This window comes from Notamacropus eugenii, chromosome 4 (genome assembly GCF_028372415.1).
Source record: "Notamacropus eugenii isolate mMacEug1 chromosome 4, mMacEug1.pri_v2, whole genome shotgun sequence".
In the NCBI taxonomy this organism is placed as follows: domain Eukaryota; kingdom Metazoa; phylum Chordata; class Mammalia; order Diprotodontia; family Macropodidae; genus Notamacropus; species Notamacropus eugenii.
Genome location: NC_092875.1, coordinates 447,369,433 through 447,396,942, shown reverse-complemented (window position 1 = coordinate 447,396,942; position 27,510 = coordinate 447,369,433). Strand labels below are relative to the sequence as shown.

General features: G+C 34.5%; 1 long non-coding RNA gene across 1 annotated transcript; it reads right to left on the bottom strand.

Moving 5' to 3' along the window:
- On the bottom strand, positions 1-23,874 carry LOC140498647 (uncharacterized). Its single transcript, XR_011965159.1, has 5 exons — positions 23,796-23,874; positions 18,266-18,347; positions 4,460-4,566; positions 2,271-2,315; positions 1-101 (listed from the first exon to the last, which is right to left on the bottom strand). It is a non-coding gene; the product is annotated as an uncharacterized lncRNA (long non-coding RNA).
- Positions 23,875-27,510: the final 3,636 nt, after the last annotated feature.

The window sequence follows — 27,510 nt, the reverse complement described above, 5'->3', positions numbered from 1 at the left end:
TCTTTTTTTGTGGGCATTATCTTTAATGCTGGAATGAGTTATCACAGAGTGTTAATGTTTCTCGGGCTCACTTCATTACATATTCTCACTTTCATTGCAGACTATAAGGAAAACAAAAAAAAAGATGCAAAATTAATATATCCTCTTGATATTCTGAAGATGGAATTATATGATTTTATTCAAAAGGCAAAAGTCGACATCTAAAAGACATGCACGACTGTCAAAAAGTTCTAAGTCCTTATCATGCCATTTGTGCTGGAATTTTTAAAAAAACTTTAACCTTTTTCTTGACACTTCTTAATCTTCCTTTACCATATTTCAAAGTTACGTCTCATTTTCAAAATTTCCCATTATGCAGAGGAAGTTAAGTGGCAAAAAAAAAAAAAGGAAGAATGGTTGAGTCCTGTTCTCAAATAAAATGTTTTTTAAAAGATGAGCTTTGTTTCCATGGTAGATTTACAATTTTTTTTCCGTTGTTTGGTTGAATTTTTCTAGGACACAACTTCTGACAGAAGAAATTATGATACATTTGTGGTATTTGAATGTAATAACAATGGGCCCTTTCATTTCCCATGGGTCTGCTTATATTTTAAGGACCTGTTAAGATGCAACATTCTGAATAATTTTCTACTGATTTTAATTTTATAGAAATAATACTTTTTAACCTTTCATTTTCTGTGTTTCATTAGTTAGTTTCCAAATTTAAAAATTGTCATGTGTTTGGATTATGCAATGTATTTGCTACTGAAACTGGCAAAATTGTTTAAGGGTCGATGAACAATACTACATGAATTATGCTTTTATACTCTGGTTTGTAAGGCAAATAGGTGGAAGCAATTTAAACTGTGACATTTTTGCCGACTCTACCTATGTGATAGAGATCTGCACAGGAAGGATACTCTCCATCTCAGTATATGTACCTTTGTGCAGGGCTATCAAGAGAAACACACTTTTACTGCCTTGCTTTCTTACTATAAAAAACCTTTCTTTACAAAAATATCCAGAGAGATAATTGATATGATTATCCTTCATTACCACCTTTTGCATGTAAAATCTCTCACAAAGAAATGTATAATCATTTTATGTAATAATAATAGCAGCAATGATAAAAACAAACACTTCTATAGTGCCTTAGGGTTTGCAAAGTGTTTGACATATGTTCTCCAGTTGTATACAGAATTCTTTATGTCTTCCCTGATACTTCACATCACTGTAGCCAAATAACTTTGTTAAAGATCAGTAATATAAGTTTATAAGAGGAAAGTGTGTTACTAGCCAAATTAGGCATTCTCATAGTGGGTATTGCTATATCAAATAATTTTATATTTGGAAAGAATTGTATAGGCCAGGTGGTGGGATCTCCTTTACAACATGTCCAACAAATAGTAATGCATTCTTTGTTGAAGGCTTTCAATGAATGGGAGCCCCTTTACTTCTCAAAGCAGTCTGTCCCATTTATGGCTAGATAGGTTGAGGAAGATTTTTTTCCTAACATCCTGTCTAAATTTGGTTCCTTGCTACTGGAACACATGGTTCTTTGTTCTACCCTCTAGGGGCAAAAACAATAAGTGCATTCCCTCTTTAAGAGGAGATCTCTTCAACTACTTGATGATAACAATCTGAGTCTTTGCTGCTCCGAGTTAAAATTCCTCATAGGAGACAAATTTAAATCCTTTCATCATCCTGGCTGTCCTTCAGTGGGTGTTCTCTAGCTTATCAATGTCCTTCCTAAACTATGATGCCCAGATCAGAATAGAATACTCAAATTCTCCTGACCTTACTCCTAAATACTTTTTTCATTCTGTCCAAGATAACATTAAGTTTTTTGGCTTCTTTGTCATTTTGAGCTTGCATTCTGCTAAAATCTCTAGATATGCTTCACACCAACTGCTACCTAATCATACCTCCCCCACTTGTGTTTATGAAATTTATCTTTTAAATATGTATAAGATTTCACATTTAACCATGTAGAGTTATATTTTTTTAGATTTATCCCAGTATTCTAACCTTTTAAGACTCCTTAAAATCCTGACTGTGTCACGTAGAGCGTTTGTTCTTCCCTCAGCTTTCTGCCATCTGAGATGTACTATATATACTGCAATAAACAGCATATGTATATATACACACGCAGACACACACACACACACACACACACACACACACACACACACACACACACACATATATATATAAAATACACATCTGTGTGTTAGTATAGGACCAAGTCAACAAGTCCAGATCTTTGAGGCTTTCTACTGGAGATCACTTACCTGGAGTTCTCAGTCAAGAAGATCAGAATTCAAAGAATCCTATCCCTAGAATGACAGTTTTATAATGACAAAGAACTGTTATATCATCAAAGTTAGATATAGTCATACTCTTCAAGTAGAAATGACTGATAAAATAACCGGCAATGCATTATTATAAAATATTTATTAAGAGTCAAAAAACCTAGGTGTAAATAACACCTCTAAAATGACATGCTCAGACAAGCTGTTTTGCCTCTTAGGGTTTCCTCACATGCAAAATAGAAAAATAATATTTGATTTTGCCTTCACACTCTAAAAATCAACCAATCAATCATCAAAAATATTATTAAGAATCTATATGTCTTTCCTTTTATTTAAAATTAAAATTTACAAGGACAATCAGTTAGGGTCCACATATGCCAAAACAAAATATCAAGGGCATTTTCATGTGGGACTGAGTGAAGTATTCTGATACAGAAGAATTACCCATTCAGTCAAGAGCAAGTCAAGGCTAAAACAGAACTATTTTGTGTGTGTGGTGGTTGTACAGTCATACAGTTGCATCTGACTTTTCATGACCCCATGAACCATAGCACACAAGGCCCTTCTGTCCTCCACTGTCTCTCCAAAGTCTATCCAAGCTCATGCTTTGTTGCTTCCATGAAGTTATCTATCTGTCTCATCCTCTGCTATCTCCTCCTTCTTTAATTTTTTTTTTTCCAGCATTAAAGTCTGGCCTTCTCATTATGTGGCCAAGGAACAGCTTCAACTTCATTATTTTTTCCTTTCAATGAATAGTCAAAGTTATTTTTTAAGTATTGACTGAGTTGATATCCTTGCTCTCCAAGAAACTCTTAAAAGTCTTCTCTGGCACCACAATGTGAAAGGATCAATCCTAGGGTACTCTGCTTTTCTTATATTCCAACTCTATCAGTCATACATCACTCCAGGAAAAAAAAATAGCTTTGACTGTAATAACGTCCATTGACAAGGTGATATCTCTGCTTTTTAGAATGCTGTATTGATTCACCATAGCTTTCTCTCTAAGGAGCAACCATCTTTTCTAATTTCATGGCTGTAGTTGCCATCTTCAATCTTCTTTGAGCCCAAGGACATAAGATCTCATCATTGCTTCTGTTTGTCATATGCCAATCCAGAAAGATTAGAAAAGGAATATTTTATTTTTTTTAAATCACAATTCCTCTCACATACATAAAGAAACTTAACAGTAAACTTTAAAATTCTTGACATTTAAATCTCTATAACTTAAGCAATTAGTGGTCCCAAATCAGTACTTCTGGCTGGTGCAGAGTAGCATGAAGGAAAAAAAAATATGTCACATTTAGTTCCATCTAATAAGCATCTATTTAATCCTTTGTGGTTTTTCAGTCATATTCACCTCTCCATGACCCCATGAACCATAGCACTTTAATACTGTCTATGAAGTTTACTTGACAAAGATACTGGAGTGGTTTGCCATTTCCTTTCCTAATGGATTAAGGCAGAGGTTAAGTTACTTGCCCATTATCACACATCTAGTAAGTACTTGGGATGGATTTGAGTTTAGGTCTTCCTGAACCCAGGCCCATGGGCTCTATTCACTGAGCCACTAGTTGCCTCCTATAAAGGCCCTCCTATGTGATAAGCACTGTCCTAGGTGCTGAGAATACAAAGACAGGAATAAAACTGCACTTTCCTCTCAAGAAGTTTACTTTCCACCTGAGGCAAAACAACATATACACAGACAAATAAACACAAAATAGAAAAAATAAGTAGAAAATAATTTTTAGGAAGGCACTAGAAATTGAAAAAAGTGAGGATCATAAAAGGTCTCATGTAAGATGTGACACTTGAGCTGAATCTTAAAGGAATCCGGGAACTCCACGAAGGCACAAATGAAGAGGAAGGACTTTCCACACCAAGGAGTAATCTTAGCAGAAAGAAAACAGAATTAGAGTATATAGAGTTAGAAGGCAGAGCCAAGATTGATAAACACCCATGTTTATGCTTAATCTTCATTATTAATATTTTTATCCACCACTTTAATAAATCTAAAAATCAACAAAGAATTAAATCAAACCATGATTTGTAGCCTTTGCTAATTTCCTAGGTATAGGAAATTAACTAAAATTAGTTAACATTTACTAAAAAAGTTTACTAAAAAGTAAAAATTGTCTCCCACAAGCCAATTCAAACTGGTTCCAACATACCTGTGTACAGAACTTCAGTCAAAGAATTTTGTATCCCAGGACTTAGGTCGAAATCCCTTGTATCACCTTGTTCAAGCCATTTAATCTCTCTAGGCCTGTTTCTCCATCTGTAAACCAAGAGAATTGAACTAAATGACTTTGAAGGTCCCTTATAATTCTAAATGGCATGATCCCATGATTCTGAACCCAATCCTTCAGAGCCAGGACAAGGTATTTAGTGCCCTAGAAAAGTGCTGAAAATTCTCCCCACCCATGTGCTAAGTGGAACTTTGGGCCATTACCAAAATGTATGTTAATGGACATAACACAGAGCGAGTACTTACTAAAGACAGCAGAACTCCCCATGCTTAAAAATATAGGAATTTGTAAATAAGCATGTTGAAAATTGTAGCTTGCTCCATTCCCGTATCACACGTTTGAGTACCGTTTCGTTTTTTTTTTCTGAACTTACCTACTACCCATGGTGCTGGTTCTTCCTTCTTTTCTATAAAGCCATAATCCACTAATCAAAAAGCTATCAATGATATTTTAGGATGAGGAAACAAGATTAAAACTTATTGATATTAGAGTTTTTTCATCATACAGGGAAAACTGTATTAAAAATACAGTTACTATTAAAAATAGTAAATGCTAGATGTAAAGAAAAATAACTTAATCTGAATAGGAAAGTATTGGTCAAGATATTTCAAAAATTTATGTCAAAACACCTACAATTGGCTACCCTATTACACTGACATTTCATAATTTTGCTTGCACAAAGATTAATTCGCTCTGTGCCTCCATAATGCTGAAGTGGCCTTCCTTGGTAAACACATCACCACAGAAATGTAATCTATGTGTTCCGTATGGTTTCCTGCATTATGTGTGTGGGTTGTGGTTGTTGCTCTAGTTCCCATGATTATTGAGTGAGGAAGTTGGGTATAATTCCTGGCAGTATGGTAGTATATCCATTACATTAAAGAACAGATCATATTTCAAAATGTTTTTCTGAGATCATTACAAAAATAAAAAACAAATGGCTGGGTTATCAGCCCTCATTACCAATTGCCCAGCAAATGTAAAAACACTAAAAATAGCCACAGGAAGCAATAATTTCTATGACAAATTATAGGGCTGTTTACTTAGTGTGCTAAGTAATATATTTTTGATCAAAGATAAACAGTTTAAAAAGTTACATTTGTTTTGTTGTGGAGGAAAAAGGAAATTGCTATTCCCTGAAGGCTGATGTACCTTGTAAAGCAATCTGTCTTCAGATAGAATGAAAGCAAACCCAAAACAGTACTAAATTACAAAACAGGACCCTGGAGATGCTGAGAGTTTCACTTTTTGCTGCTGCAATGTACCACAGATGTCTCATTTAGAGGGTCAAATTGGATGATATTTTTGTTTGTTTTAAAATTATTTTGTGTGATAATGGCTAAGAATTCTTCTCTGAGGACTGCTTGGTATACAAACTGTCAATTGACTGCTTTGAGGAAGGGGGTTCCTAGAAACTGACTTGACATTTTCAGACTGCTGCTGGTGAAAGGACTTGTGTGCTTGGTTCTGAAATACCCAGCCCTACTGAGTGGAAAGCAAATAAATCTTTTATGCTTGGCACCAACCTATATGAGAGAAAAGCAGACAGACAGACAGACACAGAGAGACAGAGACAGAGGCAGAGACACAGAGATGAAAACAGAGAGACAGAGAGAGACAAAGAGACAGATGGAGACAGAGAGAAAATCCATAAGGACATAGTGAACTGATCAAGAAAACGCCAACTCCAAATCTCAATGAGGCAAATATTTCATATGACCCATTCCAGTATGCTTTCATTTTAATAATGCTAGAACACTTCCATCATCTAAGCTAAAATTAATAAAAAAAAAACCTCTCTTACAAGTAGAATCATTCTATTCAAAGACTACTTTCCTTCTCAGTTCTGCTCAAAAGTTGAACTTGTAGTTTCAGCTGAGGTCATACTCTGGCAATAAAGACTCCAATAAGGAAAAAAATAAGGCTTTTTTTCTTAATTTGGAAAAAAAAGATGTCATTATGCCTTGGGAAATATTATAATATTTTAGTAATCAGCTGCAATGCTCATTAGTCTACTTATTATATCTGAAGCACTTGTATTTGTTGAAATAGAAGCAGCTGAGATAAAAGAAATTTGAAAGTGAAATCATTACAAATTGGAGTCAGTGCCTTTTTCAAACTGGAAGCCTGCTCTATTACTCTTAATGAGCTGATGCCCCAACTCTGAAAATGGATTCATATTTCTTAACCTCTTTTGAACTTATGATTAGAAACTATGGTGTGAATTCATGAAAAGGGAGTTGGCATTTCTTTATTTTGTCTTTGGTGGTGGTGGTGTTGGAGGGAATGATGGCAACCTTTCCACGTTATCTGGGCCCCTTTTTTGAGATCTCAAAGAGTAACTCATTATTGGTTAGGATTGAGGGAAAATGCATTTAATGAGATTGTCCTAGAATTCATGAGAAAATAGACTAATTGGGAAATGGATTATCCATAAGTGGTTGGACTCAATTGACATTAGAGTGGATTCCATTTATTGTATGAAACTGAGGAAATCTGTATTTTAGAAGTTGTGCTGCTCACTAGTTCTACATAAAACATTTGTATAGCTGTTTCTGGATGTTAAAGGGAGCAAATCATGCTAATATGTTTCATAAGAAGCAAATAGTCAAAGATTACATTTGAAATTAAGGAAGATAGAGGTAAGTTCAAAGTGTTTGAATTACGAGAATGTCTAAGATAATAAAGCAGTATTGTTTTATATGTACTAAGATAGAATCTCTGGCAGTATCTAATACCTGAATTTGGAATATTTCTCAATTTCAGATTTTCGCTATATATAAAAATATTACTTTTAAAAATCACCCATCATGTGTTGATTTTATGATAAGATAATGGAGTTAGTTACATGGCATAGAGAATAAGCTGCTAGATCTGGAGCAAGGAAACCTAGTCTCAAAACAAATCACTATATGACCCTGAGCAAATCAATGAACCATGTCCTGCCTCTTTATCTACAAAACTGGGATCATAATGGCATATACTAGCCAATGTTATTTTTGGGATAAAATGAGATAATATTTATAAAACTATTTGTAACTCTTAAAGCACTATGTATTTAGCTATTAATGGAATCGAGCTTTATAAACTACTTTGTAAATCAAAAGAAAAAGAGACTAGAGAAATGTTTGCCTGGTAGACCAAGGGTAGGAGGAAAATTTCATTCTTAATTAGGAAACACTAAAGTGATATATAACTCTGTAGGAAAAGTACTAGATGAGGAGAAATGAAAACATTTTTGTTTTAATAGTTTCCTTTTGGTGACCTTAACTATGCTAATTTATCTTTGATAAATTTTGACAGGTACTGTCAAATTAAATGGTCAACATACTCATTATTTAAAGAATAACTTTTTTGTAGCTATAATCTTGGATGTGTTCAAGACATAACCTTATTCTTTGGAAGTCATATAGTTTCATGTAAGTTTCATGTGTAGTTTCATGTAAATTCTCTTCACGGCCTCTGGAGACTATAATATTTCAGGACCAGTTTCTGGAGAAAAGTGTAGAGTAATTTAATATTCCAATCGCATGGTGTTTAGCAAAAATAAGGTAAATTTCAAGATTTTTAATGATAAGAGAAAAAATTTAGGCTGACGATAAGGATAATCAATACTGATACTGATAACAATAACAATAATTACTTAAATATGCACATGTGGGCAGTTGAACAAACTTTTCCAATAAGGTGAAGTCTAGAAACCTATGAACTCCAAAGTCATTTGACACTTGATTACAAATTAATTATTAAATTAGTTAATTAATTATAATTACAGGCACGTGGGAATATTTTTGTCATTATATCATCATAACTTTAATTTCAACATGAGTTACTATTTGTTAAGACTTCAGGGGGAAAAGAAAAGTCAACATGGTTGAGGCAGTAGCAGACAGGCCTAATCCACAGAGTTATCTTTTTAGAGTGTAAAGAACATTTGTTAAAGCTTTGTGTTTAGATCCTCTGAAGACTTTGAAATGACAAAATACATATAAATGCCGTTAGTTTTCTAATAGCAGTAACTAAACATTCAAGTCCGCTCTGAATTTATTGGTATAAGAAATTCTCAGGTAAGGAAACTCTCTCTGTTAATTCAGGTGAGCACCTTCTCTGCAACTTATAGTCTTAGAGAATTGTCTAAAGCACTCCAAAGTTAAATGACTTGCCCAGAATAATAAAATAAGTGTCAGAGGAGTCAAAAATTGAAGCCAGGTCTGCTTGAATTCTAGGTTAGCTTTCTATCCATTAACCTCAGTGTCTTAATTATATTTATGAATAAATAATAAAATAATTATTGATTGGAGATTATTTTGTTTGCATCAGATGAGTAATGCTCACTTAACTGCTAGATCTTATGATTGTGGCTAAGTCACTGACCAGAATTATTCACTTCACTTTGTAGATTAAATAACCTATTTATGTTCAAGTCCCACTCATGCTTCATCCCACTGTGGAGGTATTCTTGGCAAACATTAGCTCTAGTAAGTTCAAGTAAACAAGAAATGTTTTGAGTATGAGCCCATGTAACATACACAGGAAGGCCTGCTGTATAGGTTTTTTGTTCTGCTTTCCTAAAAGGACAGGCAGTTTTTGAGGGGGTCAACAATCAGTTTGATCAAGCACATGTATATCATTCATTTAGTTCAGGGGAAAAAGTCAGCACCCTGAACTTCAGAGAAAATACAGAGAAATCAAAACCAACAGGCAGAGCTGCTAATTGTCTGACATAAGCAATACATACATCATAGTTCAATAGACAGATCCAAAACTGTCTGACCATTACTTACATAGTTACCAAAGAGAGAAGCACCAACATCTAGGTTTTCAAAACCTGAGGGCTCCTTAGTAGCTTCCTAGAGTCTTCTCTAGCCAAACAAACACTTCCAAAGAGTAAACCCCAAAGTAAAACCTCACTTCAGTCTTTTTACCCTCTTTAGATCCAAAAAGCATCACAACCCTTGAGAACCAGTGCTTCATTAACAAAAGGTGTGGTCCTTCCTACAAGTCTTACCAGGTCCATTAATGGCTGGGGAATATCTTCTTTAATCAAATTATTCAATCAGAGGCACTTGATTAGAGTAAAACAAATAAAAATGCATTATCAATGCAACCCAATTTTAGATTCATCTTTATTATCTCACCAAGGATCAGCTTACTACCTTTGGAATTGTAAGAGTCAACCATAGGAGGATGGAATTTTTTTTTTTCTTTTTTGCCACAGTGTCATCTTTTGAAGATAATCTAGTGAGTTGCAGAGGGGTTGTGATATGTGTCATCGGAGGGAATTCTGACACTGACAAAAATTATACATGCTCAAAGTATGGGGCTGTTTACAGCAATATATTGATTGGCATTTGAATAACAGGTGCAAAGAAATAAGACATGAAATTTACCTGGTGGGTGGACTTGGAAGTTTAATTATTGCTATTAGAAAACCAATGGCATTTATACATATTTTATCATTTCAAAGTCTTCAGAGAATCTAAACATAAAGCTTAAACAAATATTCTTTACAATCCAAAAAGATAACTCTGTGGATTAGGCCTGTCTACTACTGCCCCAACCATGTTGACTTATTTTCCCTAAAGTCTTAACAAATAGTAACTCATGTTCAAATTAAGGTTATGATGATATGATGTCAAAATATCTGAGTGAGAAGTGAAAGTTATTTAGTCTCCTGTTGACTTTGTCTGTTTGACATCAAATATCTAAACATTTTGTGATTTTTGAACTGAGTAGACATTGCCTTAGGAACCAGTATGGCTTTCAGGACACATTAGAAATGGTTAAATGTCTCATGGTTAAATACATAAAAATGATTTATAAAGTTTTTTTTTTCCAACTCCATTTCCCTTATCATCTATTCTGTACAATTAGCACCTTATTACACACTGCCTATATCTTAATTGACTGTACTGAACAATTAGCACCTTATCATGTCCAATTTTTTTCACTAATTGAGTTGATATGTCTTGTTCTTGTCTTTGAAATTAGATAGATACCAACTTATCGTAGGTATTGACTTTTACACTTCTATATAAATCCTTAAAACTAACATCTGTTGACTGCTCAAGGATTTAAATAGTGGCTGAATTTGATATTCTTATATAAAATAGGCAACATTCTTGTGAATTTCAAAGTTTTATTAAATATTGGTTTTTAGACAAGGCACTGTGTCATCTACAGAAAATACTTGCGTCTAAGTGTTATGTAGATAAAGGAGTAACTGGTTGGTTTGCTAATTGTTATTTCTTACTTAAAGGGAAGTCTGTAAGTCTTTAGCTGTGATGAATATTTGTAAGTATATGTCACAAGAGCATATAAAAAGATAACCATTACTTCCCAGGAGACAGAATCCCAGAAAAAAGCATCACTAAAACATGTGTTGATTATGCCAGCACACCTGGCCTATATTCTAATGCAAACCTTTGTTCACTGAGAAAGACAGGAGAATAAAATCATAGGCAAGAGGCTTTGCTAGAATGGTTGGCATGAAAGAAGCCAAAGAGAGCTCTGAGAAGACTTCATGGAATGAGTCTTTTGCAAAGGAGGAACATATGAAAAGGAGTATAAATACATATTTCTAGATAGCAGCAAAGGCCCACATAAATGACAAGATGGAAAAGGTGAAAGCAGGTAAGTTTATGTAACAGAAATGTGTGATACTAGCTGAGTATAGGAGGAAATTAAGGCAACTCAATTAGTAGAAAGTGCAATGGGTAGAGATCCTGAAATCTTGGTTTACCATTTTCCTTTCTTCTCTGCTCATTCACTTTCTCCTTACATGGTAAGTAACAGGAAGATCAGGATTTTTCAAGTGTAACTTTTTGTGACAGTTCTATATGAGCACCAATGTTAAAAAAACCATTCATGGTTTCCAATCATGTGAAAGAAAATGTGAAGGAAATCCACACTGACTACAGAACTATACAAAAGTTAGACTCAGATTTTTTTTTTTTTTTTAAGCATAGAGACAGACCAAAAGTTAAGATTGTGGGTGAAAAGATGGAACCAGATACTAATACTGCAAACCCTTTAAAAACCAATAATTGGTGTTAGTAACGAGAGCTGTGCTGCAAACCAGCTGTGAAACTACCCTCAGTCCTGCCGTGCAGAAGAGGAAAGGAGTCTGCAAATGATTACCAACTTCAAGTATTTCTGATAGTCAAAGTTTCATTTAAAAAATTAGTAAAATGCCTTTTCTACTTAAAAAAAAATCATATCCCAGGTTTGAAAGAAGATCCATGCAAAGAGTTTAGAATAGGACCACTGCGAACTGCTCAAATCAAGGGTATTTCCCAGTTGGGTTGCCGGCCTACATTGTCGACTTAGTCTTTAGTAACAGCTCTTCTCCTCCCAATTAAAGAATAAAGGTTGAGATGCCTGAAGGCCTTTCCAGCATGTTTGGTGTGACTTGTAACCCCTCATTTCACCCTCGGTATATGGCTCTCCTTTATAACGGTGATCTTTCTCATATGGGAGCAGAACCTGGCAGATTAGACTGCAAGAGTTTGTCTTTTTTTTTTAAATCTGTATGCAAATTCAGTACAGAGTAACAACTGGCCTCTGTGAATTCAACTCTTGAGAATTCACTTGCTATAGACTATTTAAATGTTTTAATCTCAGTGATTTTTTTAAATTTAAAATTTGTTTTTCATCATGGTCAAAGATGTATGTTGCAACAGCTTTGAAATTCTCCAGTATATATTCTTTTAAGTCAAATACTTCGCATGTGGCATCTTAATAGTGTCATATATTTAAACTTTAAATAAGGAAGCTAGGGTGCCAAGTTGTAACTTCTATCTAACTCTTCTACTTACTCGAATACAACCTTAGGAAGTCACTTAAATCTCTGTGAGGCCATTCATTCCTTTTTTTTTGCTTTCTGCTCCCCTGGAGCTGATCCAGTATGTTTCAAAGGAGCTCTGAGCTTGAACAAGCTCTGCAGGGCAAGGGCAAGACAAGAAATGGGCCCTCGGCTTCCTGCTTACCCTTCTGGAAAATAGGTATAATAATATCAACCCCACTAGGGTACCATTGCAATTAATGTTTGGAAAATGTTTAGAGATCATTGAATAAAAGAGAACAATGTCAGTGCCAATTATATTTATGTTTGATGTCTAGAAAGTCAGTCATGGCATTATACTTTTCTAAATATCTGTGTTGTGCCATGACAATTACATTTCAGAAGTAATTCTGTTTTAATGAGGAAACCTAAATTGAGATCACATGCATCAGTGTTAACTGCCTCAGTAAAATTTCCCCTCAACCTGAGACATTCTATTAAGAGAGAAACCTAATTTTTCAGCCTTGTCCCATGACTTGAGCACCAAGGGAACTAGTCTTTGATGGGATGGATGTTGTCCTCTGCTTGCATTAATTCTGCAGTCTCCAGAGCTGAAAGGATTCAGTGGCTTGGTGCATAATTTAACTGGTGTTAGGGAAAGAAGCTGAGCAAATAGTCAAGGATGAAGACAGAGATAAGAGAGTATCCCCTTTGGTTGTCTGTAGACACAAGGGCAACATTACAAAACAGTATCTTAAAATAAAATGCCCTAAAGCACCCAAGTTCTATATATTGATGCTGGTCGTGCTAATAATGATGTCCACACTTATTCAACTCAGTATGCCAGAGATTGACTGAAATACTCAGATAAATAATGGATTGAATGTATTTTTTTCCAAATGGGGTTTGAGTTGTGGGATCATGATGCAACATTACAATTAGGAAAATCAAACCATGAGTGCATGGTTTTGACAGCAAAATTCATGTTAGATGGATTATTTGCACACTGCAATGTATTTTTTGGTAAAAACTGCAGTTACTAAAATCCTTCACACAGTACTAAGTACATTTGAGCAGGTTTATTATACTCACCACCTAGTACATGAAACTAGGATGATAGAGAAAAGATGAGGTGTTTAAGAAGCATTAAAATTCTTTTCTATTTAGGAAAGATGGACAAAAGCATGTCTTTCCTACTACTCTGTAATTTGATGTCCATTTTTTTTGCTTTATTTGCAGTTTATTTAATATTTGAAAATACTTTTTGTATCAATTAGCAAATTAGCAGTTTATCTGGGTGGAAAAACCCCATCTGAGTTACTGAGCTACAAAGCGAATTGTTCTGCAGCTGCAAAATCAAGTGCCTTCGCTGAGTTCATGCTTTTTCTTCTCTTTTGCATGCGTCAGCATTAATGGAGGCAAGCTTCTATAAAGCCTTGCATGTGAAGATGGTGCTGAGCAGACTAGATTCCATTCTGTTAAATGCTTTTTGCATTTTTTTTTGGAATAAAGCACAAAAGGAGACTTCAAATGAGGCTGAACTTCAAGCAAAAGTTAAAGCTATTCTCTTTTGGGTTCAACCACCCACTTTGCTTAAGGTCACTAGTTGAGGCTAATGCAGCACAGAGGGGCTGCAGCAAACTTGGCATCTCCTTGATTAGGCTCCCTGCTGATCTAATACACATGCCAGCTCACTTGCCAAGTCAAATAACACATTTAGTGAATTGGAAATAAGATTTAAGTGGGCCAGCACAATGCGGCTTGCCCTCTCATCTTTTTACCGAATCCTTCTCTTTGTATGCTAGACTGTGAAAACTGCTCTTGTTAGAGGGCTTAAACTTCATTTTTTTTCTGTAGATTATTTGGAAACAGGTCAATTGAATGTTGGAGCTGCTGACTCCTCCCACCAAAGAAAGAACCCGCTTGTGGCATACTGATTGCATCATTTAAATGAAAGGCTCCTATTATTAAAGAGAAAATACTGTAGTAGGAGAGTCTCTTAGAATGGGGAGAAAATCCTGGTATTAAATGCAGTCCTTTTTTTTAAATAATGTGTTTATTTCTTTGTCTTCCAGCTTCTTTTCTGAAGAGTGCCTTGTATTAATGGCTGGTGGGCAATTGAAGGCGATGATCACATCAGTATATATTCATCTCCTGTGGCTGTCCTGCTGTAGCTAATTCTTAAATACAGTAGGTTATAATAGGGTGACATTTCTATAGTGCCTTTCATAAGAGCAATCTAAAGCACTTCACATAATATTTGATTTTGAACTATTCTGTCTTAGTGACACAAAACTCAAGCAGAATTTATGTTTCCACGGCTTGCTTTTTTCCCTCATGTGTTGTTCTTGTTTTAAGAAAGTCGTTGTATTCCTTACAGTTTGAGATTCTCCATAGATTTGTTATAGATTATCATGCTACCAATGCCATAGTAACCCATGACTCTCCCTTTATCTCTGGGTTAGATGTTCAGGGTTATGATGTGTATTGACATTTTTATAATCTTCTTATCTCTTCTAGTCATAGAGATTTATATGCATCTCTCTTTGGACAGAATCAGAAATTAGAGCTTGCTTTTGGAGGAATTCTTGCATAAATACATACATACATATATATATATGTGTGTGTGAGTGTGTATACATACATATATACATATGTGTATATTATATATATATATATACATATATATAGGTCTCCATTACATGGCTGTGTAGATGAACAGTGGGAGAAAGGCTGTCATGTTTCCAAAGAGGAAGAAATTTTATTACTGTATTACAAAGTCAAACTTTAATTGCATAAAATGAATAAATCTGATTCAATTAAAGGTAAGATATTCCAGGTTTTCTTTTGGAGCTGTAATAACAAGGAACATCAACTCCTTTGAACTCCAAGTTAACCTTTTCCAAGATTCCAAACTATACAGTCAATACACTCCTATAAACTGAGGGTGCAGACCTAAGCATCCTTTCACTGTCCCCTTCTCCTACTTTAATTTAAACTAAACTTTTTCAGCCAATACAAGATTGCATTATGATGTCAAATGCTATGCCAATCATTGAGTTATGGAATACTTTTCATTTAAAAAATTGCACTCCTTCAAATTGAGCATACTTATATTCATATGTCCTGTGCCCATTATATACATGAAAAACCAGAAACCTAAAAACTCTCCCAGCAGTTACCTGCAGAAGTATGTCTTTTAGTCATTGTTTGTTTGTTGTTTTTAATAAATCAGTTCTAGGTGTTAGGGCTACTGTTCTCGCCATCTCTATATTATGTGATATTCCCATTACTTGGCTAGACTATGATGAAGACTGGTGATATTAACACCTAACCCTTAATGGATGAAGTCAGAAATTGAAGGGATTACAAGCTGCAAGGGTATGATTAACCATAACATAAATATAAAAAATGTAGACAATCCCTCAGTAGCCTGACTTTTGTTTTTTGTGCTGGCAAGAACTATATTGTTTCCTCATGCCTTAGCTACAGATAGATGGCATGTAACCTCAAGGTAAGATTTTAGTGTAGTAAGGCATTTTTACCTCGCTACAGTTTATCAGGAGAGGAAAATAAAAGTGGCATATTGATGTTCCTCTGGTTAGAAAATGTAATTTCTCTAAGCCCACGTTTTTCCTTATGTTTTCTTGTAACTGCACTGAGCCACTTGTAACATTAAGACATCAATAACAAATGCAAATTTATTATTAATGGTTTTAAAGTGCCCAGGACACCTGCCCCCTCAGGAAACCTCATAATAAAGTGCATTCACTTTTTGCTGACTACCTGGTAGGATGTCCACAAAGCATATGGCATTTCTAACCTGCAAAATAAAGAGTTGAAGAGAGAGGAGGTCTGTGTGGAAGGGAAGTTGAAAATTAAAGACCACATTCATTTAACTGGGACTTTATTTCAAAAGATCTTTACTTTTTGTCAGCTCTTCTTCAACAAACAAATGCATTCAGTCTAAACTTCAGCCCCAGAACATTGCTACTTTTTTTTGCAGGTATATACTTCTTACTGGTGTCTCCTCATTTTGAGTTTTTAGAACTGAGATTTTGTTTTTATCTAACTTGTTTATTATACTGAATCTGAAAAGACACATTTCATGACTAAGGGATAGTGAATAAAATGAATTTTTAACATTATTAATAGTATCACACCTGTAATGGCATCTTGCAGGCAACTCAATGTTGCTACTTTGGAGCCAACCCAAATTTATCTTATCAAGGTCTTTCTCTGTCCCAAAGGCACCACCCTCTTGGATGTAGATTGCAAAAAAAGAGGGTTTAAGTCTTATATGGTTGTATAATTCTTCATTCTCCTTGGGGGAGCAAAGTATGGTTTCATACTTCATAATTGACATATTTGGTGATAAGGCTCAAGGGAATGACTTAAGGAGCCTGAACATGACCTATATATCTCCTCAGAAAGGGCATGGCCTAGTGAGGGCATTTTTTCCCCTGAGAAAGATTGTGAATCACCATGAAAAGGGGGTTTATGACCTAGAATTGAATTATCACAAATAAAATTTCATGTAGACAATTGGGAATTCCCTGCCAATATTTTCGTTTTTCCCCCATCTCTTTTTCCCAGTGAGTATAGGCTAGCAGAAGAAAATAGTGTGCTCATAATGTATAGTATTTATTATCACCATGATATGTCTGGAAAATTGGTATTAAGTATGAAAAGCCCCACTAGACCATCAGTGTTAAGTAAGGAGGTAAGAATTTTTAATCTAAAAAGATATGTGTTGTAACAATTTTTAAAAAAGGACCTGATGTTCACATTTCTTCACTAACTCCCATGTGCTTAATACTTTAACTTCTTCAATATTCCTAATTTTCTACTAATACCTGACTTTGGCACCTTATTATCTTGTGATTCTAACCCTGGGTTTTCTAAGGTTAAGTCAAAGGAACCCATACTCCATAGGTTCTAGTAAGTTTCAAGGCATTCAAATGTGGGCAAGTATATCTGTCATTATGCAAGAATCAGCCTGAAAAGTTCATAACCCAAAGTTTGGCATCTGGTGATTTCTTTTTCTTCCCTAAAGCACAAATTAATCATGATCTGCATTGATGATGGACATAAATGTTCCTAATAGGAAAAAAGACTGAAAATAGAGAATTTTATATTATTTCTCACACTTTTACATTTCTACTATTGCCATTAGAAATGTTAAACGTTACTTGTATACTAGAGCAGATTGTATAACTAAACATTGTGACCCTAAAATTACATTAAAATATAGACTGATTAGGAAAATACCTCATTACAGTTTTCTTCCAGACGGTTGCATTTCATCAAGAGAAAACTTTTTTAGTTTTTGGTGGGGGGGGTAGCTAGACCTGTGATTTAATTGGTGTAGGGACCTCTAGAATATGAATGCAGCTTACAGCCTTCCAGCCTTAAAAACGAGAAGTTAAATGATTTGCCCAGGGTCACAAACACGTTGTCAAAGGGGGAATTTAAACCCAAGTATTCCTGATTTAAAGGCTGACTAGCTCTCTACTACAATACAATATCTCATTGAAAAATTGAAAAATAGCAATCACATAGTAGCTAAGTACTTCTTTATAGTTCATTTAGAGCTCTTTAAGTAATGAAATGGAATTTGTCCGATGTCTTTATAAATCTCTCTCCCTTCTTGAAGATGGATCTGATTCTATTTGTTCAGTATCATCTGGCCATTCTCATTGACATCAGATTGCTTTTGATAATCCATTCCAAATGATGATTAAATTGTATTTTTGGCACTAGATCCTCAAAATATTTACTTTATCTTCATTATTATCTATAGACTAAAACAATCCCATATTTTAAAGAACACAAATTTAAAAATCAATCTAGAGTATTAAATCAAATCATATTCCACTTTCATTTCCTTGTAATCTCTCAAAATTGCCAAATTGGCAAGCTTGGTAATGAGGGAAATGCTTTACCTCTGTTGCAGATTTGGTGTACAGGTCTGTTCTTGTCAAGCTCATTGTGCGTCACGAAGATTAGAGAAGTGAGTTTCTAAAACTGAAAATATGATTATGCAAATTATAGTGAGGAAAAATTTCTGTTGAATTAGGTTAGTCTTGTAAAGAAGAGACTTTGGAAAATCTGAAATTGTTTTGTTCTTCCTGCCCCTCCCCCCAGCCCTTGCTTCTCAAAGTTAAAGTTCCATTCCTTTCTAATTATTAGACTGTTTCTCTAAGTGTATATCTTCCCCTATCTGTACACCACTGCTTTTAAAATCACTGTCAACTCTATACAGGAAAGACAAAAAAAAATTAGAAAAATTGAAACTTTTTTGTTTTGTCCCAGACGACTTTCTTAAAACTGATCTTATTAAATTTGCTTCATAAATATCGAGTTATTTTTTTTAACTCTCACTAAAAATTTTCAAGTTTTGAAAATAAAGATAAATGTTTTTTTTGTCAAAGCTATTGTTTTTTTTTTTATTCAAGCAAGGAAGCCACCTGACCAAAACTTTTATTTGTATGTATGTATATATATATATGTGTGTGTGTGTATTTATGTGTATATATGTGTATGTACACATACATACATATATAGTAGACATGGAGGCAAAGTTATTGATAGATGATAGATTAGATGTACATAATACATATAGATGTATATAAACATACATGTGTATATGTACATATGTATACACAAGTATATATACATATTCATATGTATGTTTATATATGATTCTGAACTTCCTGAATATAAGACCAAAACAAAAAGTTCAAAATTCATCTAATTGTACCTTAATCGTGTTTCTTTTTAAAAATTTATATATTGACTCTTTCTTTGAATGATTTAAAAATCTCCAATCTGTCAGTAAATAAAATTAAACTCTTATCTCTGTCTGTCTGTCTCTCTTTCTCTTTCTCTCTCTCTCTCTCTCTCTCTCTCTCTCTCTCTCTCTTTCTCTTTCTTTCTCTTTTATTTGACACCAAAGGTAATCAGTCTTTCAGCTTGTGACTCTTCTTTGAAGTTATCCCTTCTCTGAGCATTTTACTTCTAAAAGAAAAATCTAAGTAGCTTTTAAAAAAAAGTCAACTCCAAAAAGAATACGAACTAGAGAACAATAAAATTATAACTTCCTCCTTGTGAAGGAATGACCTTGATTAATCACTAATGGAAATATGTTATGTCATACCACTGCAACTTATTATAAATGTACTTTCTCTCCCCCCTTTGCTCTCTTTGTCTGTTCATATATGTAATATGTGTGCTATCAACAATATGAACCCTTTTCAATTTACAACACTGTAAAAGTGTTCTTGCGTTTTCTTATTATCTGAGCTGATGGACTAATTAGAAACAGTCAAGGTTATATCTAGGTGTTCTTATAAAAAATGTTTCTAATTGGCCCAGAGACTGAGGATAATTCAATTACAAATCTTTTCAATTTGATTCATTCCTTTCTTTCTTAGGAAGGATTATGTTGATGGTTTTCAGGTAATGGAACTTGGTAGCTTAGGAGGCACATTAAAACACCCTTCCAGCTTTAACTAATGTGATTAAGTTTTATGAAGTTTGTTTTTCTTCTTAAAATCTTACTGAGGTCAAGTACTCATGTGATTCCCTGAGAGCAGGATTGAGAAGTTGGGTGTATTGAGGAGGTGGTAGTAATCTTTTAAAATGGCCTCATTAAAGTTCTAAAAAGGTTGGGAAAAGCCTTTTCCCACATCACAATATCTCAGTTAATAAATGAAAGTTCTTAATATATTTCAAGTCTCTCATTACCAACCTTACATAAAGCTGCTATTAAATAATTTCGTATTTTGTGATTGTACTTCCACAGTCACTACTACATCCAGAATTTGAAGTGAAAATTATTTTTAACTTGAGCCTAAGCCTGTACATACCCACTTGCCCAATTTTTTAAAGATACAAAGTTCACAAAAATGTTTGTTTCTATTCCTTCACTTTGGGATAGAAATTTTCACTCTGATGTACATAATTTTAATCACTTATTTAGTAAGAAATGTTTAAAAATCTATTTTAAAATAATTTTTAGGTTTATTTAAAATATATTTTTTAAATCTGTTTTCTTTATACACATGGGCAACACTTGAATGACATGTATCAAGTTCTCCTCAACCCACCTCCCACATATGTACCAAAATGAAATAACCAACATATATGATTACAATGGGAACATGTGAGATCTAGTATACAGAAATTAAATATATCATGAAATGATAGGTGGAGTTTAATGTACATCCTATCTGTGCAGGTCAATGACCTGAAACATTCTCAGAATTAGTGTGAATTGAAATGATTCACATTTCTTTTCCCTCCACAGAGGAACCAATTAGAATGGTACTCCCAACATGGTAGTGACTCTTTTGCTAAAACTACCAAAAAAAATATTAAAAATCATTATATGAAGAAGAAATCTCATAAGTTCTTTGGAATTAGGACTATGTATTTTATCACGACATATTTGCATACATATACAGTAGTATTTAGTTAATAAACATAATAATTAATACACACATTTATATGTCCATCTACATTGTAAAATTCACTTCGATTTCTGCTTTTTTTAAACAAGTGAAGAAAAGCTATCTGGTTAAATTCTATACATTACATGAAGAATGGATCAAATTCTTAAGAGAACATATACTTAGGAATATATGAAGACGTTGCAAAGGGACAATATTTTTCAGAGATTCTTAACCTTTTATTAGATTTGTTCTTGTATATTTTAGGTCACCAGGGTTTTTTGTTTGTTTATTTTAAACGAATTATCCTCTTAATAAGAAAATTCCAAGTGAGTATAGTCCTAGGTATGATTCAATGAAGTATCCCCCCTTCATTTTGGCCTGTTTTTAAGACTTCAGAGGAAATATTAAACCTTGTATAATTACCATTACACATACAAAAAAAAAAAAAGAAAAAAAAGAAAATGGAAGTCACCAGAGAGCTGCAGCAAAATAATGAGACAAATTATTTGTTTTTCTTACATCCAGGCACATGGCACCAATGGGTCTCAGTACCTACCTGCAAAGCAAGGCAGAAATCTTCCTTAATTTTAAATATAAAAGGAAGACACATTCATTTCAATAGTTGCTATTATGTGCTTTGCTTTCTTCTCATTTCCAAATTCTGTAACTGACCAATTTTTTTTTTCTATTTGAACAATAGGAGATGTTTTATCATAGTTTAAATACAACCTTGTGTGTTCAGGGCTAGTCAAAGCCCGCCACTGGTTTCAAAAAAGAAAAATAAGGAATTACGATTTGGTCTTATGGAGCAGCTCAATTTAAGTTTAATTTGATTTCGTCAGGGATAATGCTGCATTCTGAATTCTATAGTGCAAGCTAACATAAACAATACAGAGATAGGTGGGAAGAAATTATTTTTATCTGTGTCTGTGTACCTATAGGTGTGTGCCTCTGTGTGTGTGCGGATATTCTGCCAATTTTCTAACTAATTATTCACCAGACTTATCAATTTTAGGATGCCTACGATTGGTCAGAGTGATTAGCAAGCCTAATACAGAGCATTATGAGACTGTTTCATGGAAATAATGTTCATTCATTGGCTCAAATTTGGCTTGTATTAATATTGCACGGCATTTATAGAAATCCAACTAAAGCCAGTAATAGGCAGACAATGCATGTTCCTCATTGACATTTTCTTTGGAAATCGGCACTGCAGAAATGGTAGACTGGATGATTGCCCAACATGCTGTAACTGATATGTAATCAACCGTTTGACCACCCGAGTTTGCTTTAGATCATCCATTTGTCTTGTGCCTTTAGCTTTACAAAGCTGCAGAACAGCTGCTCTTCAAAAGAACATGTGCAAAAGAACATGGTAACTACATTGAGCCTTTAACATCAAACTGATGAATTCTTGAGGGAAAATATGCTCAATGACAACATTAATCCATGGATCACCTCTGGAATCTCCCATTTCAGGTGTGTCTGAAAGGATGATTGGATGGGTGTTCATTGAAGTTTCTCCTTCTCCAGAAAAAAAGTTAGGTGTATTAAATATCTAAGTCTGCACATTTTAAAAAGCCATAGAGAAAGATTTCATGATTCTGAATGACAAAAAGAGGTCAGATCATCTTTTAGAACTCACATTTTGCATTCATCTTTCTCATTTTGACAACACATTGTTTTAGTTCATTTGCATTTTAGTAAAATCATGAAGTACCCTTTTGTCTTTCTTGAAATGGAAAGTGAGCTTCAATTCACCAAATAATGAACAATCATATATTTTATGAGAAAATGTAAAATATGTCAACTTATTCATACAGTTTGGTCATGGAAAGAATCAAGTTTAAAAATTTTGCCTGGTTTTGTTGGGGGTAACTGGCAAAACTCTTTTTAAATCATTGTGGTCTTATTATTTAAGTAATTCATTTATTTATCTATCCATCCATTCAGTTATTTGTTTACTCATTTGTCTATTTATGTATTTTACCTCATCTAGTGGGAAAAGATGAACCTTAAAATATCTTGGGGGAATCTATTAATACTCTAATAATATTCTCTCTGTCACATTCAAACTTATTTTAACTGATAATATTGTTATTCTGGTATACGAGTACAGATAAAGAGAAAGAAAATGAATGAACCAATTTTTTTTTACCACTTTCATGATAGCCCTTCCACTAAGGAATAGTAATTGTTCATTGTAAAGCCTCTCATTATTTATTTATAACTTTTAGACTACTGATGTTTTTTTCAGCCCTATCTCTCTTCCTGACCCCATTTTGGGATTTTCTTAGCAAAGATACTGGAGTAATTTGCCATTTCCTTCTCCAGCTCACTTTACATATGAGGAAACTGAGACAAATGGGGTCAAATGACTTGCTCAGGGTCACACAGCGCTGAAGTGTGTGAGGCTGGATTTGTACTCAGGAAGATGAGTCTTCCTGATTCAAGGCCTGGTATTCTCTCCTCTGCACCATCTAACTGCCCCCTGAAATCAAGCCTCTTATACTTACCATCCTTTTGGCCTCAGGCAAATAACTTCAATACTCTCAGCCTGAGCTTTCTTATCTATGAAATTAAAGGATTAGACTAAATGATGTTCCTCTTCCAGCTCTAGATTTATGATCCCTATAACTGACATTCATATAATGCTCTAAAATTGGCAAAATGTTTTATATGCTTTATCTACTTTGCACTTCATAACAAAAACCATATCAACCAGCTAGAACAGTTGTTATTATCCCTATTTTACAGATAAGGAATCTAAAACTCAAAGAAATTGAGGGACTTCCTTAAGAGAGGTGGGATTCAAACCCAAATATTTCCGACTCCAGATCCACTACTCTATCTGCTAGGTTACAGTTTTCCACCTGTGTTCCCTTGCTTGATTACTTTACTTCACTAAGTCCTTTCATGCGTCTCCTTCCTTCTTATTCATCCCACTTCACCTTGCCCTTACTTGAACCCAGTCTGAAAGCTGCCTTCTTTGCCAAAGTTGTAAAATTGGATGAATGACCTTGCTACAGGAAAGCTGTCCTGATGTTAATGAGTCATTCTTCAGACTATCTAAAGACTTCATATTACCAGCAGTACTTGTCCTTACAGTGACTTAGATTTCTGGAAAAGGCACTAGAACCAGAATCTTGATTTTTTTTTTCCCTATGGAAATGATCTCATAATAGAAGGTTATATTTAGAGTTGTACTGGTAAATACTTAACAATTGGATTCAAAAATGTATGCAGGATGCGCTTTTAGCTTAGGCTCTGTTATTAACACTTTTCCATCACTTTCTTAAGTCTAGACAATCAACAAAGCAATGAATCAAACACTGATGTGCAATTTACTGATTTTTGAGCTCTACTCATAATGAAAATTTAACAATTGGTTCTCCAGCTACCGTGAGTTGACTTGAGCATTGCCCTGATTACATTGCCAAGAAACATCATTATGACCAGTCTTTTTACATAATAGACCACCAACTTCTTCAATCAATTATATGTGTGTGTGTTCACATAACATTCTAAAATCACTTAGTAATCACAAACTTAATAAAAGAAGACTCTGACATGTTTTAAGGTTTGCAAAGCACTTTACATATGACGCTATATTTGATCCTCATAACAACTTTGCAACGTAGATGCTACTGTTAAGCTAGCAATAGTACTACATAGCACTATAGTCTGAAGTAGCTAAGTGTGCTAATGGAAAGAGTGCTGGATGTGGAGTCAGGAAGACTGAGTTCAAATCAACATCTATATCCTGTGTAACCCTGGGCAAATCACTTAACCATTCTGTTCCTCAGTTTCCTCATCTGTGAAATAGGGATTGGAGAAGGAAAAGTAAAATCACTTCAATATCTTAGTTAAAACATCTCCAAATGGGGTCAACAATGAGTCGGACATGACTAAACAACAAAAAATACGGATAGTAATAGTACCTACCTCCCAGATAAGAATAAATGTTATGAAAAGAAACTGTATAGTGTTTGTAAATCACTGTGCAAAACATAAAGTGACATATAAATACTAGCTATCATTACGATTATTGGAATTCAGAACTTCCGAAGTCCTTACTTCTATCCACTACTTCATATAACTGTCTCTTCTTTTCCTTAAGATAGATAAAAGGAATGCCCCTTAAACATTCCTTCTTTTATTTAATTATCTTTTTGTTATTTAGATGAATCAGAAATGGCAGGATCCCTGGGGGCATGGAATTGGGAAAGGTAATAACGAGCTTTGAATAAGCATGTCTGAAGAAACTTTCCTAAAGATTTAGGGTAACGTTTTCTTTTGGAGAAGCTGACAGGAAACTTTGGCTGTTTTTTGCTGTCCCCTTTTCTAATGGAACATTTCCTTGTGGAAAGTAGAAGCTTTCCAGATTAAGTTGAAAGTCTCCCTATTTTGTTTACCTTGGGGCTCATTTCTTCAGATGTTGCCAGGTTAGCTTCACGTGCTAGAGGCCTCATTCACCTGTTTTGAATTGTTGTAATATTACCTTATAATGGAAGAAGATTATTGCTTATAGGTCTGATCATTTCACGTCCTTTATTCCTCAGGAAGGACAGGCATCGTCTCGTTCCTATGAGATCACTGGATCTTTTGTCTTAAGTTTTACATAGGTGTTGCTGGAGGTGTGCCTCTAATGCCAGCACGGTCTTGGTCTAGATTCAATTTTGGAATTAAATGAGGAACTCATAAGACGTTGAACATTTCCGAAAGGAGATTTATTTTACCCTAATAAAGCAAGGAATGTAAAAAAGAATACTCATCTTTTCTGGATGAAGCTTCCCTCATCTCCACGTAGAAATGCTTCTGGCCAGTAAGTTATCAGAGTTTGAATGATGGCATCTAGCTGCTGCCCCCAGCCCCAAAATCTCAGCTTCCTCATATACCTCACTAGAGCACCAAGCATGTCAACCACATCTGGCTGTTTTTAGGCAAGACCCATAATAGCCAACCAATAAACAAAAAAACAGTACCAACAGGATAGTGAGCAGGTTGTTTGACCACTAAATCACAGAAGGGAACACCTGCATAGTAACAGCAAAGAATTGTCCTTAGGTGAACTTATGACTTAGAGAAGCTTATTATAATATCATTATCATACATTAATATTCCCCCCAGTGGTCTTTTCTATATGCATTCTGGGTAGTCACACATGCAGTTCTACCAATGCAAGGATCCCTTCTTATATTAGCAAATCCCTCCTTTATTTTAATATTCATATGTTTTATAATGCATATTCATATACATCTTTGCCTTATAAAAAATTCCTGTCTTGTTTGTTAGTTACTAGCTTCTCTAAGGAACCTAGCCCACTTGAAGAATGTAATCCTCAATAAATGCCTTTGCTTGGTTTGGAGATGGACTGACTCTGTGAATTCTTTCAAGACCACCCTGCAAAATAACTTGCCACCCCCACATGGGCACTCTCATGGTCTTTGGCACCCAAGTCTGAAAGGATGAGACTCCACGTGTCTGGGACTTTTCATCTCACTAGATGACCTGGAAACTGCATTTAGGAAGTGAGATCAAAGGGACAACTTTGTCTTCTTTTAGGAAAAGCTTTCCCATGTTGTGGATATCAAATGAAATTTCATCAGGGAGATTCTGGTCCTGGCATAGCTGGCCTGACATCTTAAGCAATAGCAACAACTTGGTATTGAATCGTTGTAAATCATTAACAAATTCATAAAAGTTGTTGTGGTTGTTATTTCTTAGATACTACCAAGATTGAATTTTCTGCCCTCTAAAGAGTGTCCCCAAGACATTGAAAACTTTCCAGTGTTACTTATGAGTTCATTGACTTTCTTGTTCTAAGTAATAGTGTACTAAGCATTTTTCCCTAAGGTAGTACTTGAAATAAATGTAGGATAATCCCTTGGTTCATTGGCTAAAACAGAAATATTAGAGGGAGAAAGGTAAGAACATGAACCTTTTCCCCCCTGCTAAACAATTCATTCTCTACAATATCATCTCTATAATTTAGTAGTCTTCTTAAATTGGCACCATAGATAGAACCCTGGATAGGAACCAAGAAGACTCATCTTCAGTTCAAATCCAGTCTCAGGCAATTCCTAGCTGTGTGACCCTGTTTACCTGTTAATACTGTTTACCTCAATTTCCTCATCTGTAAAATGAGTTGGAGAAGAAAATGACAAACTGCTATAGTATCTTTGCCAAGAAAACCCCAAAATGGAGTCACAAGGAGTTAGACATGGTGGAAATTATTGAACAAAATTAACCTCCAGCCATCTGGGCTAAACGTTGAGCATAAAAAGAGAGGCCAAAACATTGTCCCTCTACTCAAAAAGTCCACATTCCAATGGGGGAGAAAAAGTATAAATAAGTAAGGATATTAAAGTGTAAGCAGAGTAGTTGGAAAAAAATTCTCTACAGAAAAACATTTGCATCTTTTCTTAAGATTTTTTTTCTGAACTGAAGAAATAAAACAAGCATTTCTGAATTACTGTAGAATAGAAAAAATGTGATTATACATAAAACTGTGAATCTATTATGTACAACTTGCTATTTCTTTTAAACATATAATAAAGTTATCACATAACATTTTTTCCTTTTTTCCTTCCCTCCCCCTTACTCTAGAGATGACTATCATTAGTCATAAATGTGTGTATATGTGTGTGTGTACATGTGCATGTGTGAAACCATCCCATACATGCTACTATTTATCAGGTTTTTTTCCCCTCTGGATGCAGATAGTATCTTCC